The sequence below is a fragment of the Myxocyprinus asiaticus genome, chromosome 39 (assembly GCF_019703515.2).
Source record: "Myxocyprinus asiaticus isolate MX2 ecotype Aquarium Trade chromosome 39, UBuf_Myxa_2, whole genome shotgun sequence".
Classification (NCBI taxonomy): Eukaryota; Metazoa; Chordata; class Actinopteri; order Cypriniformes; family Catostomidae; genus Myxocyprinus; species Myxocyprinus asiaticus.
In genome coordinates this window covers 17479271-17492440 of record NC_059382.1, presented here as the reverse complement: position 1 = coordinate 17492440, position 13170 = coordinate 17479271, and positions in this window count along the sequence as shown.

Sequence of the window (13170 nt, the reverse complement as noted above, 5' to 3'; positions counted from 1 at the left end):
ATAAAATCTTACTTTAATACAATTCAATGTCTGTAAAATTTTGTTTGTGAGTTATTAACATCTCTGAGACAATTAGCCAATAAGTAGTAGCCTATTGGGCAATTCTAAATACAGTAGAATCAGATCTGTTATATTGTTAATGAAGCACATTATGAAATGTGTTTTTGTACATTAAAAATAAATTACACAGAATTGACCAAAGGGACCAGCAAGGAAATTTGCTACATTTAATTTTCTATAAAAAATGATTCCTGAGGTTTCTGGTGAAATCTAAAGCTGACTTTAAAGCTGCTATTGCTCATTTTGTGGACGGAAACTTTAATTGGTGGCTGGCTGAATCTAGAGGGATTTTTGAACAAAAATGCAAATTCCAGCCACTGATGGAGAGAAAACAGCTGAAAAGTAAAGGCTTTTATTCTCTAATCAGAATTTATGTTTGTGGCTGCAGTGTGAACAAAAATGGCCAAATGGAGGAGAAATGTGTTTTATGGTATTCAGAAACTGAATTATTAAGGTAAATAAGGATCTATATGTTAAAACTAAGGTGTCTTTACACAGCCGAGTTAAGCCTGCTCTGTGCCTGCTCAAAATTCTGTTTAAAGAAGCAATGCCACATAAAAGCCAGACTAAATTAAACCAACTCTGACCCACCTCAGCCCCTGGCCTAGTATCAAAAGCAGTTCTGATGCTGCTTTGGTTCTGTGTAAATGAAATGCAGCATCAGAGCTGCTTTAAACTTTGTTGTTGTCATGATAGAGCACATATTTCATAATTATTTTTATATATAAGTATGATTTAAGTATATTAAGTATGATTTCATATTTTCATTCATTTCCCATTTCTATATTTAAAACATTAGTCTGTGAAGGCTAAATACCACTAAATAGCACTTCAGATAAAGCTTCTGAAGTGGCATTTACAGTGTAAAGATGGTTTTAGCTATTGCATTATGTATCATCTACTAACAATGAACAATAATTAATTAGCATTTACAAATCTTGGTTTATGTTTATTAATTTAAATACAATTGTTCATTGTTAGTTCATAATGCATTAACTAATGTTAACGTACATTTTATTAGTACATGCTGAAATGAACATTAACCCTAATAAGTGCTGTAAAAGAATTCTTCATTGTTAGTTTGCTAACTAATTTATCTAATGTTAACAAAAACAATCTTATTGTATAGTGTTACCATATTATTTAATATTACTGTATTTTCTGATACTCAAAAACAACATCAATAACTGCACTGTATCAACAGTAAATAATGACAGCAAGTAAAGCTGATTACTTGTACGAAATCAAAGGATTTTTATTTATTCATCTTATGCAATCTGGAATATTAGTAAGTGTATGAGTTTAGAAATCCTTACTGTACCATAGTGGCATCCACTGTATGTACAGGCTATAAGGGTAAAAAAGAGGGAAAGAAATGGTGTTCCACCCCGTGACTACCAAACATCTTCATGGTCATTGTTATAAGGGCATTGTCTCGTATCATTCCACTTTATCTCACATTCTCACACCCAGAACTCTGCATCTGTCAAGTCCAGCAACAAAGTCACAGCACAGCAAGGAAAAACCTGAATGGCCCATGTTACTTAACATTAATACAAGAAATTAACAAATGAAAAGATATGCTAAATATTTGCAGGTGCAAGCGTCATTTATTAAACACAGGAGTTAGTGAAGTCCAAGATCCATTAAGAAATGGTTTAGGGAAATAATTACTAAAGTGAATTCCTTTAAATTTGTTTGGAGACTCCTTGGATGGCTATTGCACTGAGGTGGTGACAAAGCAATTTCCTGTCCCGTTTCCACTTGTATAATGTTTCCAGGAAACTATTGACGATTTACATAAACAATACTACTTAAACAGGCTAAATGTCCTTAAGAAGAAGAGGTAAGTCAAACGCAGTCATAATGTAATTGTTATACAATTTCACTTTATCTCTACAGGCAGTATCTGTGAGACATCCTGTTACTTAAGAGACTGTGGACATTAAGTATATCTGGTGTAAATCCTGGTTGACACTTTCTCTGCCTGATCCTGATAAGGTTAAATACACTAATGCTAGCTCTGGCCCACTGTCTGGGCATGTCCCTATCTAATAGGCACATCCCAGCATTTGGGGACTTAAAAATAAACCTCCTCAATTTAGTTCTTATTAAATGTCACTCTGTTGGCCCCCATGTGAACACATAAAAAATCTTTAAGAAAATGTCATCTTGCATTGTGGTTAATGTTAATTTACCTGGTGCACTGAACAGGTCTCTCCTAGGACTCATTAATCCAGCTCTTAAATGGATTCCAGGAATCTATCGGCCCACTCCCAGGCAAAAGCCTTCCTACATGAGTACAGCAATACACCTCCATAATGAGAACATATTATGGAAATTATCTCCTATTCAATGATCTTATTTCTCTCTCTGAGAGAAACCTGAGAGAGCATCTTTTTCCTAGGATAGTATATTATCACTTTGTAATAATAATGCAATATAAAAACAAGCATGTTGCATTTATTTTCCTATGTACGAATACGTGTTTGTTGTACAGTATTTATTTATTATTATTATATTATTATTATTACAAAATTTTACATTTACTGTATGTAGCTTTACTGAGACCAGTTTTAATCCCTGACTTGACTATGTCATAGTACTATTCATTCTAAATGGTACCTGATATAACCATAAATATCCCAAAGTCCTGTTTTACAATTCACACATTTTGCTTTTTATTATGAACATATTAATAAATAGTTTTGTAATAATTCAGATAATTTAATGTTATACATTGCACTCATCAACCCATGCACACTTGCTAATTTTTTCACTTTTATTATTTTATCCCAACTTTTGACTGACCCCACCTTGTTTACTGTGAAACAGCACCCAGAAGAATCAGAGTAAAGCCATTGTACTGTAACTTTAAGAGCTGCCTTTCTCAAAAGTGAACTGATTAGTGGTCCTGGAAGCCAACCACACTGGCGGCTGAGTGAAGGCTCAAGCCAATGAGAAGTCCTGCTGGGTGGAGGTTACAAAACCAGCCTGAACCCAATGACTCAGCACAGGCAATTGCGTGCTAGATGACACTTAACAGTATTTTAAAGAGCCAGTGCACACCATGTAAAAGCAGGTTTGGGTAAAATATGCATTCTTGAATTTGAACAGCTGTTTCCCTCCATGTGAGGGGAACTGTGGTTGTTGTTCAAAGTGACACTGCAGAACACAACTTTAAGTTTTAGGACATTTTCAAGAAGGACTACACCTACTTTTGATAGTCGCAGCATGACTCAGCATTGATCATCATGTCACATGACTAACAATGAGCAATGGCTAAACACAAATAAAGATTTGTGACAGAGTCTTGCAAAGACATGAAAGAGAAACATGACAATCTCGCATCTTTCAAAAAAATATATATCTCTGGTTTATTTTGACATCAAACAATCAGTGATTTAGTCAAGAGCAAGAGAGAGAAAGAGAGAAAAAAAAAGCTTATGTACATTCCAGATGAGTGAATTTATGGGGCTCGGAGCCATGTCCTGGATGTTGGTCTAAATGGAATAGTTGCAACCACCAGCAAGGCAATACCTCAGTGACAAGGCACTAGCTATATTTACATCATGTACTGTTAACCTTAGAGTGCATGCTGCCTGAGCTGATGGCTGAGGTTCTAGAACAGCCTCTTTGTTTAAAGGTAGGGCTGGACTTTCCAGGCTGATTTAGCAGTCAACCATGCAAGATGTGATAAGTTGTCTCAAATGTTGTTGTGATTAAATGTTTGAGATCAGATTAGTTGGTTGAATGATATTTAGTTTAGATGAAAACGTTTGATGAGCAGACATGCAATAGTTAAAATGTATACCAACATAGACAAGCATGTAAGTATGCAAAGCAGGACCAATTGTGAATGAATCCATGTATTACAAGTTTACTCAGAACAAGCGTACATTGTATTCTCATTTGTTTCCACCCTGTTTCATGGGAAATTAGAGTTCACAGAACAAAATTACTTAAAGGAATAGTTCAAAAATGGCAGTTGTCACTTACTGTAGTAAAGTTAAAATATTGTTTTTTACATTTTTGTAAAAAAAAAATAAATAAATAAATAAAAACATTTCAAGTAAAATTATTATTCAAACTATTTTAATTAAATTATAAAAAAATAATGTAAAATTTAAAATACATTTATTTTCAATTAATAAAAATAATTATTATTAATGAAAATACTTTAAAATAAATATATTACATTTTTATTAAATTTAATTAAATTCTGAAGACGTTAATACCTTAAAATCATGACTTTGATCTGAGTGCCATGAGAGAAGCTCGTTTACAGTGGCTTATTAATACGCCCCAGACGGTTTAAGATTTTCACTGAAAAAAAAAATATATAGAATTTTGGCTTGTTTCATGAACATCTATCGAATGCCTTCAGATGACTTGGAATATGGTGCACAAGTTGCATGGACTACTTTTATCAGGGCACCAGACTGCGACTAAAATGGTCGCAAATGCAGAAGAAAAAAAAACTATTACAAAATTATTAAAAAGTTCATTGTAATAAAATTGGTTAAAAAGTGACAATCATTTAAAATCTAGTCACCACTGGCCACAGTCAGGTTGTGTGCGTTCATATGCGCTGTCGTCAGATATCTTAGAGCGTGCACAAGTTTGTTTTCTGCTGTTTTTCACTGTTTCTGTTGAGATTAGCTCGCTGCATGCAACAACAAACATAAGGCAAGCCATGATATCGGATTCACAAACAAATGACTCTTTTGAACTGGGTCTTTTTAACAAATCACCTGAAAAGAGTCAGGAAACGGGTTTGAACTAAGGATAACTTATTATTCCTTATATGTTTATGGTCTTCACCATTTTTGTTGGTACAAAAGCTGCATGTTCATACCATGACTGGGACGATTCGGGGGGTTTACAGCTCTCACACCATTTTGCCCATGAACCCATAAACCTGTTTTTAAGTAGGCTTTGTTTATCATGTAGGTGGCTTATCACATTTGGCCCACATTTGGCCAAGCTTGCTTTGGTGGCTTGCTGTGGTGGACTCTGACCCTTTGCATGTGACTGCCCGGGAGGCACCAGCAGTGAAAGTTTGAGAGAAATTTATCTCCATTTTCACATGCAAGGCCAAGGCCTACTTACAGATATGATTAGTCTTGTTAATGTAATGGAACACACTCTCCTTGACAATCTGATCTGTGAGAGTTTTTTTAAATTTTTTTTTAATTTTTTTTTTGAGTTAACAAAATGAAATGCTCCCAAACTTCTTGCTTTGATTTTTTTTATCAGAGCATTGGGCAAGGGACTGATATCAGCTCAAAGCAACCAGATCAACAAAGGAATAAAACTGCTACAAAGTCTGACAACAACACATAAAAACACACCATGAAGACCAAGGTACAGTCTTGTGAGATGAGAGTATAACTTGACATCAAGACAGGGAGAGTTACTCTGTGTTACTGCTTATAGTAAAGAGTTCAATGATTGATCTACTATAAATAAAATTATACAGTGCACTCTGTACAGAGTATATAAAATTATATATATATATATATATATATATATACACATACACACACACAGTATACTGTAAGCTGGTTAGACTGTTAGCTGGTCTTAGCTTAAAGTAGACCAGATTGCCGACCAGCTCAAACCAGCTGAGCACCAGCTTGGCCAGACTGGGAAACCGCCCTAAACCAGTTAAGCTGTTTTAGAATATTTTTTTTTTTTTTAGCAGAACAGACTGCTAAAAACTGTTACAAAAGCACAACTTTCCATCTGAAATGCTAAGACCATTTTATAACTTGGTCCCTGATTAGTCACATCACTTCAAACATCATTTTCTGTATTTAGAGAACCAGCACTGTTTTCCAAGAGGTGTGATATGAGCTAGTTAAGCATGTGACAGTGATTTGGGTGTGAGTGACCCACATTCATTTCCCAGCAGCCATTGCCCGCTAGGTCACATAACCCTGTTATGCACAATATACATAACCCTGTTATGCACAATATACTTTGTCTGTGTATCTCCGTTTTATTTACTCTGTCTCTTTAATTACAAAATACTTCCTTGTTCTGAATAAAGGAATAACATTCTCTCATAATTTACTCACCTTCATGCCATCTCAGATGTGTATGACTTTCTTTCTTCTGCTGAACACAAACAAAGATTTTTGAGGAATATTTCAGCTCTGTAGGATCAGACAATGCAAGTCAAGAGGGTATAAAACTTTGAAGCTCAAAAACCACATAAAGGCAGCATAAAAGTAAACCATACGCCTCCAGTGGTCAAATCCATATCTTCAGAAGCAATATGATAGGTGTGGGTGAGAAACAGGTCAATATTTAAGTCATATGAGTTTGGAACTACATAAGAGTGAGTAAATGATGGCAGAATTTTTATATTTAGGTTTCATTTTTATTTAATCCGAGCAAAAACGTTTTCTTACAACTGAATCTTAGAGCTGCGGTGACCCTGAAAATGTGACTGTGTTAACCAACAACACTGTTTTTGTTGTGCCTGCGCTCCAATCTTCAGTGAGATCATCCTAGAGTCAAGCAAAGCTTTCCTCCATTTATTTCGCAGAAGGGTAAAGAGCTTAGCCTGTCCTTTATTCACACGGGCACCTGTCTGCAGAGCAGCCCTCCTCACACCGCCCCTGCCAATCATATACTCTGACACAGATCCAGCAGTTTGCCCAGCTGATTTTCCACAAATAGAGCCCAGTGTTCCAACTATAGAATGGTGCTCTGCTCAGCACTCCAGATTTACATAACCTGGTAGGCAGGCAAGGAAGTGCTACATTGCCAAGTGGTGACACTGCACCACCCCACCGTCCCCAGAGCAGCCTGTACCTCTGAAGCCCCTGCAACCTCAAAACCGCAGCCACCTGGGAATACCCTTGTGCAAGCCTGTCATTCATATTCTGGGCAATCCTTTTAATCTTCATGGCAGTAATATCTGTTTTATCTCTGTTCTAATAAAGGGATGTGATATGCCTCTCCCTGGATGACGTTGGGGGAAAAAATTCCCCATTAGGGAGAAATCCAGTTGAGCTGGAATGTGAATAATTTCTCACAGAGATGCAAATTGTCCAGTTTCCCCTAAGCTGTGACCTGACGGGTGTCAGCTTTTGTTCTTTCCATTTTTGTAAAGAAAGCATGACATATTTGCTGAGTCACATCATGTGAGTTAGTTTAAACACACTGTACTTGCTGGTGTAATCTGTAACGCTGTGGTCAGGATTGGAGAAAGAACTCAAGGAATGTCAGTGGGACATATTTAGTTCAAATTGCTGAGATCTTGAGTCAGTAAGTGGCCTCCCAGTGCTGAATACAAGTTTAATATAAGCTTACATAACACATCTGGGTGAAATAATAAAGATTCTGTAAAGCAGTGTTGAGGAGAAACTAACTAAAACTACTACCTTGATAATATTTTTCAGTAGCATGACAGTAGTTCAGCTATTTTCACAATAGTGTAGTAGCTTTTCTAGTCACAAGGTACCTTTTCCAACGAGTAACAGGGTCACAAAATGCTACATTTGTCACAGTGTACTGTTTCCGTTAATTAATCTGTTAAAAATGATTCACCAATTCATTTCTATAAAGCGTTGGTAAGTCAATTTTAGAGAACTGGTTCTTTTGGATAGTTTTTTATATATATATATATATACACATACACACACACACAGTATACTGTAAGCTGGTTAGACTGTTAGCTGGTCTTAGCTTAAAGTAGACCAGATTGCCGACCAGCTCAAACCAGCTGAGCACCAGCTTGGCCAGACTGGGAAACCACCCTAAACCAGTTAAGGCCTTAATAACCTCATCAAGCTCATCCAAGGTTATCTCAGAATCAAGAGAATTTTTTTGCTCAGTCGTCAGTTTAGGGAGATCTAATGGTTCCACAAAGTTTCTAATATCTTCATCAGTAGATGAAGACGTGGAACTATAGAGATCAAAATAGAATTCTTTAAAAGCAATATTAATATCAATGGCTGAGGTAAATATTTCACCACCAGCAGATTTCACTGAGGGAATGGTAGAAGAAGATTCTCTCTGCTTTATATATCTAGCCAAAAGTTTTCCTGCTTTGTCCCCCGACTCAACGTATGACTGTCTTGCCCTGAATAATCAAAACTCCACTTTCCGCGACAAAATAGTATTACATCTGTATTTCAATCAGGTCAATTCTCTGAGGCCATCAGATGACATTCGGCACTTCAGCTCTGCCTCAGCACTTTTAATATTTCCTTCCAACTCCACAAGTTCTTGTGCTTTGGATTTTTTGGTGAATGAGGCATACTGTATGATCCGACCCCTAAGAACCGCCTTAAGTGCCTCCCAAGCCATGCTCACATAGGATACCGAGGACCTGTTGGTCTCCATATAAACATTGATTTCAGTCTTTAACATTTGTTGGAAATCAGGATTTTGCAAAAGGGATACATTAAAGCGCCAGCTATATGATTTCTTTTTCTCTGTATGTGGCAACACCTCTAAACTCACCAGGGCGTGATCTGAGACTAAAATGATTCCAATTGAGCAATCAACAACAGATGAAATTAGGGATTTGGATATTAAAAAAAAAAATCTATTCTAGAATAAATCTTATGGACTGATGAAAAAAATGTATAGTCCCTACCAGATGGGTTCAAAAGTCTCCAAATATCCATAAGACCAAGATTTTTACACATCCTGTGAAGCGTCAATGTTGCTCTACACACTTTTGCTTCACTATGATCAAGGACTGAGTCCATCAAAAGATTAAAGTCTCCCCACAATATTATATCATGAGGGGTGCCGATCATCAGCGTTAGCTGCGTAAATATAAGCCAAAATTAACGTTTGCCCTTGAATTTCAGCTAAAACAATAATGACTCTTCCTAATTTATCTTTAGTCTGTTTGAGACATTTGAATTGTAGATGTTTATTTATCAATATAATGACTTTCTTACTCTTACTTGAGCCAGCACTAAAAAAAATATGTCCACCCCATATCTTCCCAATTTTTTCAGCTTCCTGCAGGGAGAGATGTGTTTCTTGAAGAAACACTATATCATATTTCTTACGTTTAAGAAAAGTAATAACCTTCCTTCTTTTTATGGGGTGCCCCAATCCATTTACATTCCATGTGGAGAGAGACAATCCACTCATATTAACATTTGACATTTTGATATAGTAGAAAAAATAAATTGTGTGTCAAAAACCAAATTATACAGACCACATTCCCCATTAGTGAAACAATCAAACCCCGAACTTTCCCCTGAACAAAACAAACAGAAAAAAGAAAAACGTGCGCATTAACCACGCGCATGAAAGCGCCAACCGGCGACAATCCCTCTAAACTCAAAAGGTCCATGAACGCCCACGAGCCCCCACGACAACTTTGCCATCGGATTGCTCAATTTTGCCTCACAAATTTGTGAGGCAAAATTACATAACAGAAAATACTTTGTAAAATAAACCCCAGCCAATTGGAAGAATGAACATGTAGATTCATTCACAGAACTGTTTTAAAGGTGTGATCTTCCACAAAACAAATTCCAGCTGATATAAAACCGTTCAGATTCCTCGGACAGACAAACGAATTTTCAGTGAGCCGGCTGTTATGAGTTCAGCGGATGACGTAATCATTCCAATGTCCCATAAAAATACTCAACAAAACAAACTACTCCCCGGATGGTCGAGTCAATTCACTTGGAGGCCGCATAAAAGTATATACCATGACTTACACAGTCCGTCAACTTTATAAAAGACATCCTTTGTGTGAGCATATAGATATTTTGCGGTCATCCGTAGTGTCCTCTCTCAAACTGGCCGGGAACTTCAATGCAAAAGTCATCTTTCATCAATGCAAAAGTTTCTTTAAGGAAAAGTGTTATTCACAAAACAAGCTCCAGCCGCTCGGCGGAGCCAACGCAGTTTACTTACCCATTGATTCAATAAAAGACATTGCCTGATTGGGACATGTAAATACTTTGCGACCGTCCTTCGTTTCTATTCTCAGTTTGGCCAGAAACATCAGAGCAAAAGTGATCTTACGCTGATGTAAGAGTTTCTTACATTCCTTGAACCGATCGCGTTTCTCTCTCGTCGAACTCGCAAAGTCCGAGAACAAGAAAATATTATGGTTCTTGCAAGAAAGCTTCCCTTTTCTCCTTGCCTTTTGCAACACAAGATCTTTATCGGATGATCAGAGAAATCTGGCCAGAATCGATCGGGGCCTATCTTCCTCAGCAAATCTGTGAGCTGGGACTCTGTGAGCTCACTCGATTTCCAGCTTGTGGCCTGTTATGTCAGGCAGACTTGGGAAAAGCTCATCTAGGAATTTCACCATATCTCTGCCCTCCTCATGCTCAGGAATTCCAACAATTCAAACGTTATTCCTGCGGCTTCTATTCTCAAGATCTTCAAGCTTTTCAAGGAGATGTTCCAAATCAACTTTGGTCGCAGGCAGATTAGCGGTTAATTCCCTCTCCGAAGATTCCAGAAAATTGATTCGTCTCTCAACATCAGTCACTCTTGTAACTAACTCCGAGAATTTTATTTCCATCGCCGTAATCGATCGACGTATTACAGCGAGATCCTCCAAGTCAGCAAGAACCTTCTTCAACATCACCGACATGCTGGACAACTGACGCTGGATCTCCTCTCCCGCCGCGCCATCCAAATCGAGTCCCCGGTCTGTAGGCCTGTCAGGGCTTTCATCCTGAACACGTAAGTGTCTTTTAATGTCTCCAGAGCCCGAGGATTTTTACTTCTTTGCCATGTTTTGCCTCAAAGAGCAAATGTGTAACTGGGTGTATCAAATTTCACAAGATTATAACAGGAAAATTATAAAAAATTTAGCAAAGTGCGCAGAGCTCATTGCTCACACGTCTGCTTCTTGCATGGCATCACGTGACCCCCCCCCCCCAGTTCTTTTGGATAGTTAATGTAAATGCTTTGCCCAGGAGTCACTTTGTGGGCTCTGTTTTCAAAAGTGCGCAAGGTGCAGCGCTACGCGCTATGTCTTATCCAATTTTCATGAGAACGCTAATTCTAAGAGCAATTTTTGTGCTAGCTCAAAGCGCAAGTGGGCATGGTTGGGAGTGTTAGAGCTATCTATGGGTGAATGCACGCAAACTGTGGGTGTATTGTATGTAAATGAAGTGGTGCAAAGTGCAATCTGCTATTTTCCTGCAAAATAGGTCATTGCGCTAAGACATTTGAAAAGCAGATCTGTTTAAATCCAAAGTCCAAACTCAGTTTCTGCATTTGCAGTTTGGAGATTCCACCAGCAGGTGGTAATAGAGTTAATGTCCAAACTCTGAGAATATAGTGGAACATCAAATTATGTCCCTGACAATCACTGACGTAACCATTTTATGAAACAAAAATGTATGAGATTTGTGTTAAACTATCAATAGGTCATGGTTTATTTTTCAATTATTATTATTATGTTTATATTTATAATTGCATTTATGATCTAATTTGTATTTTTTATTTTTTTATTAACATTTTTTTTTTTTATTCCAACAAAGACAAGAATAAATTTAACCAAAGAATTATCCATGCAGAATCAACTAATAACCCTTTATAAACCCAACCCCCCAACAGTCATCCCAGTGCACAAATACAAAATAACATCATACACACATATAAACAGACAGACAAATAGAAATACATAAGTACATAAAAAAAGACAAAATTCGACAAATAGATACAAAAAAAAAAAGAAAAAAATTGTCTCCCTCCACTGCTCCTTGCTAGGACCCTTCCAAATGAGACAAATAACTGCCCCATTTCCTGCCATAAATTGATTACCCAGCCATTTGGAATTCATCTCCTCAAATGCTGCCACTTTACCCAACTCGATGCACCACACACAAAATGAGGGAGCATCAGTTGACTTCCATCCCCTAAGGATTAACTGTCTGCCAATCATCACGCTAGTTAGGACCCAGCTTTTTATGTATTTATCTCCTATATTCAGGACTGCCCCAGATCTAATTTGTATTGGTAGTTTTCCACCTGTTGTCATAGTGATTTTTAAGTCACTGACACTGCAAATGATTTGGTGAAAGAAGTTGCAGAGGATAAAATGTTTGGATTTTTTTTTTTTTTTTTTTAACCATTTAGTTATTTAGATTATATTTTCGTTTCATTTGAAGTATAATTTGAATTTAGAAATGTTTTTGGTGTAATTTTTTCGTGTTTCTATAAATTAATTAAATTTTTCAAAATCTACTGGTGCATACAAATACAATTACTATTAATACTAGCCATGATTTGGGTGTCAGTAGATTAAAATTGATAATTACATTCTCTATAATTCAATGAAATGTACATCCAAATCCTGATGAGAATAACATTTTCCAAGCACGTAAAAGAAGCGTGTCACTGTCATAGAAATATTTCTATTCTTCTAATTCATTGCATACAGTCCATTTACACTACCAACTTCTTATGAATATGCTGTCTTTATTTTACAGGTGCTTGAGGGAACAGACTATATTAATAGGATGCAGATGGTGCAATAACCGGAAAAGAGCCTCAGAATTAAAATGCACTGGGACCAGCCCATTAGTGCGTTGCACGTGTGATTTCACCTTAGATCTTAGAGCTAAATCCCCGCCATTAATGCGCTCCAGGGCTTTATGAACCTGTGAATTATGAACTATATTTATAATATGTTATATAATTATGTAATCAGAATTTATGAATTAAAAGATTTTCTTCATTAAATAGCTGTATTTCGCTACTTTTTGTTAGTAGCTTGTAGTCTAGCCAACTACTTTCAAGAGTATGAATGTAGTTAAGCTAGTTACTAATAGATTTTAGCTTGGGAACTAAAGTAGCTTACCCAGCTCTGCTGTGAAGCTTGTGGAAATGAAAATCTTTAGTGTAGCTAGGAATGGAACTACAGTAATTTTATGAAGGTATTTGCTCAGCTTTTTAAGGTACACCTGTTGATTACCCTCCTTAATTTTCCCTCATTAAACAAGGTTTTATGCATAAAGAAATCCTAACAACTCTGGGAACTATTATTATAATCATGCACATTGAGAAGACTCCTGTAATGTTGGTGTCCAGAGTGGAAGAGACTCAGAAGTAGAACCTTTCAATCATTTAATAATAATCACTGGAGTGGAA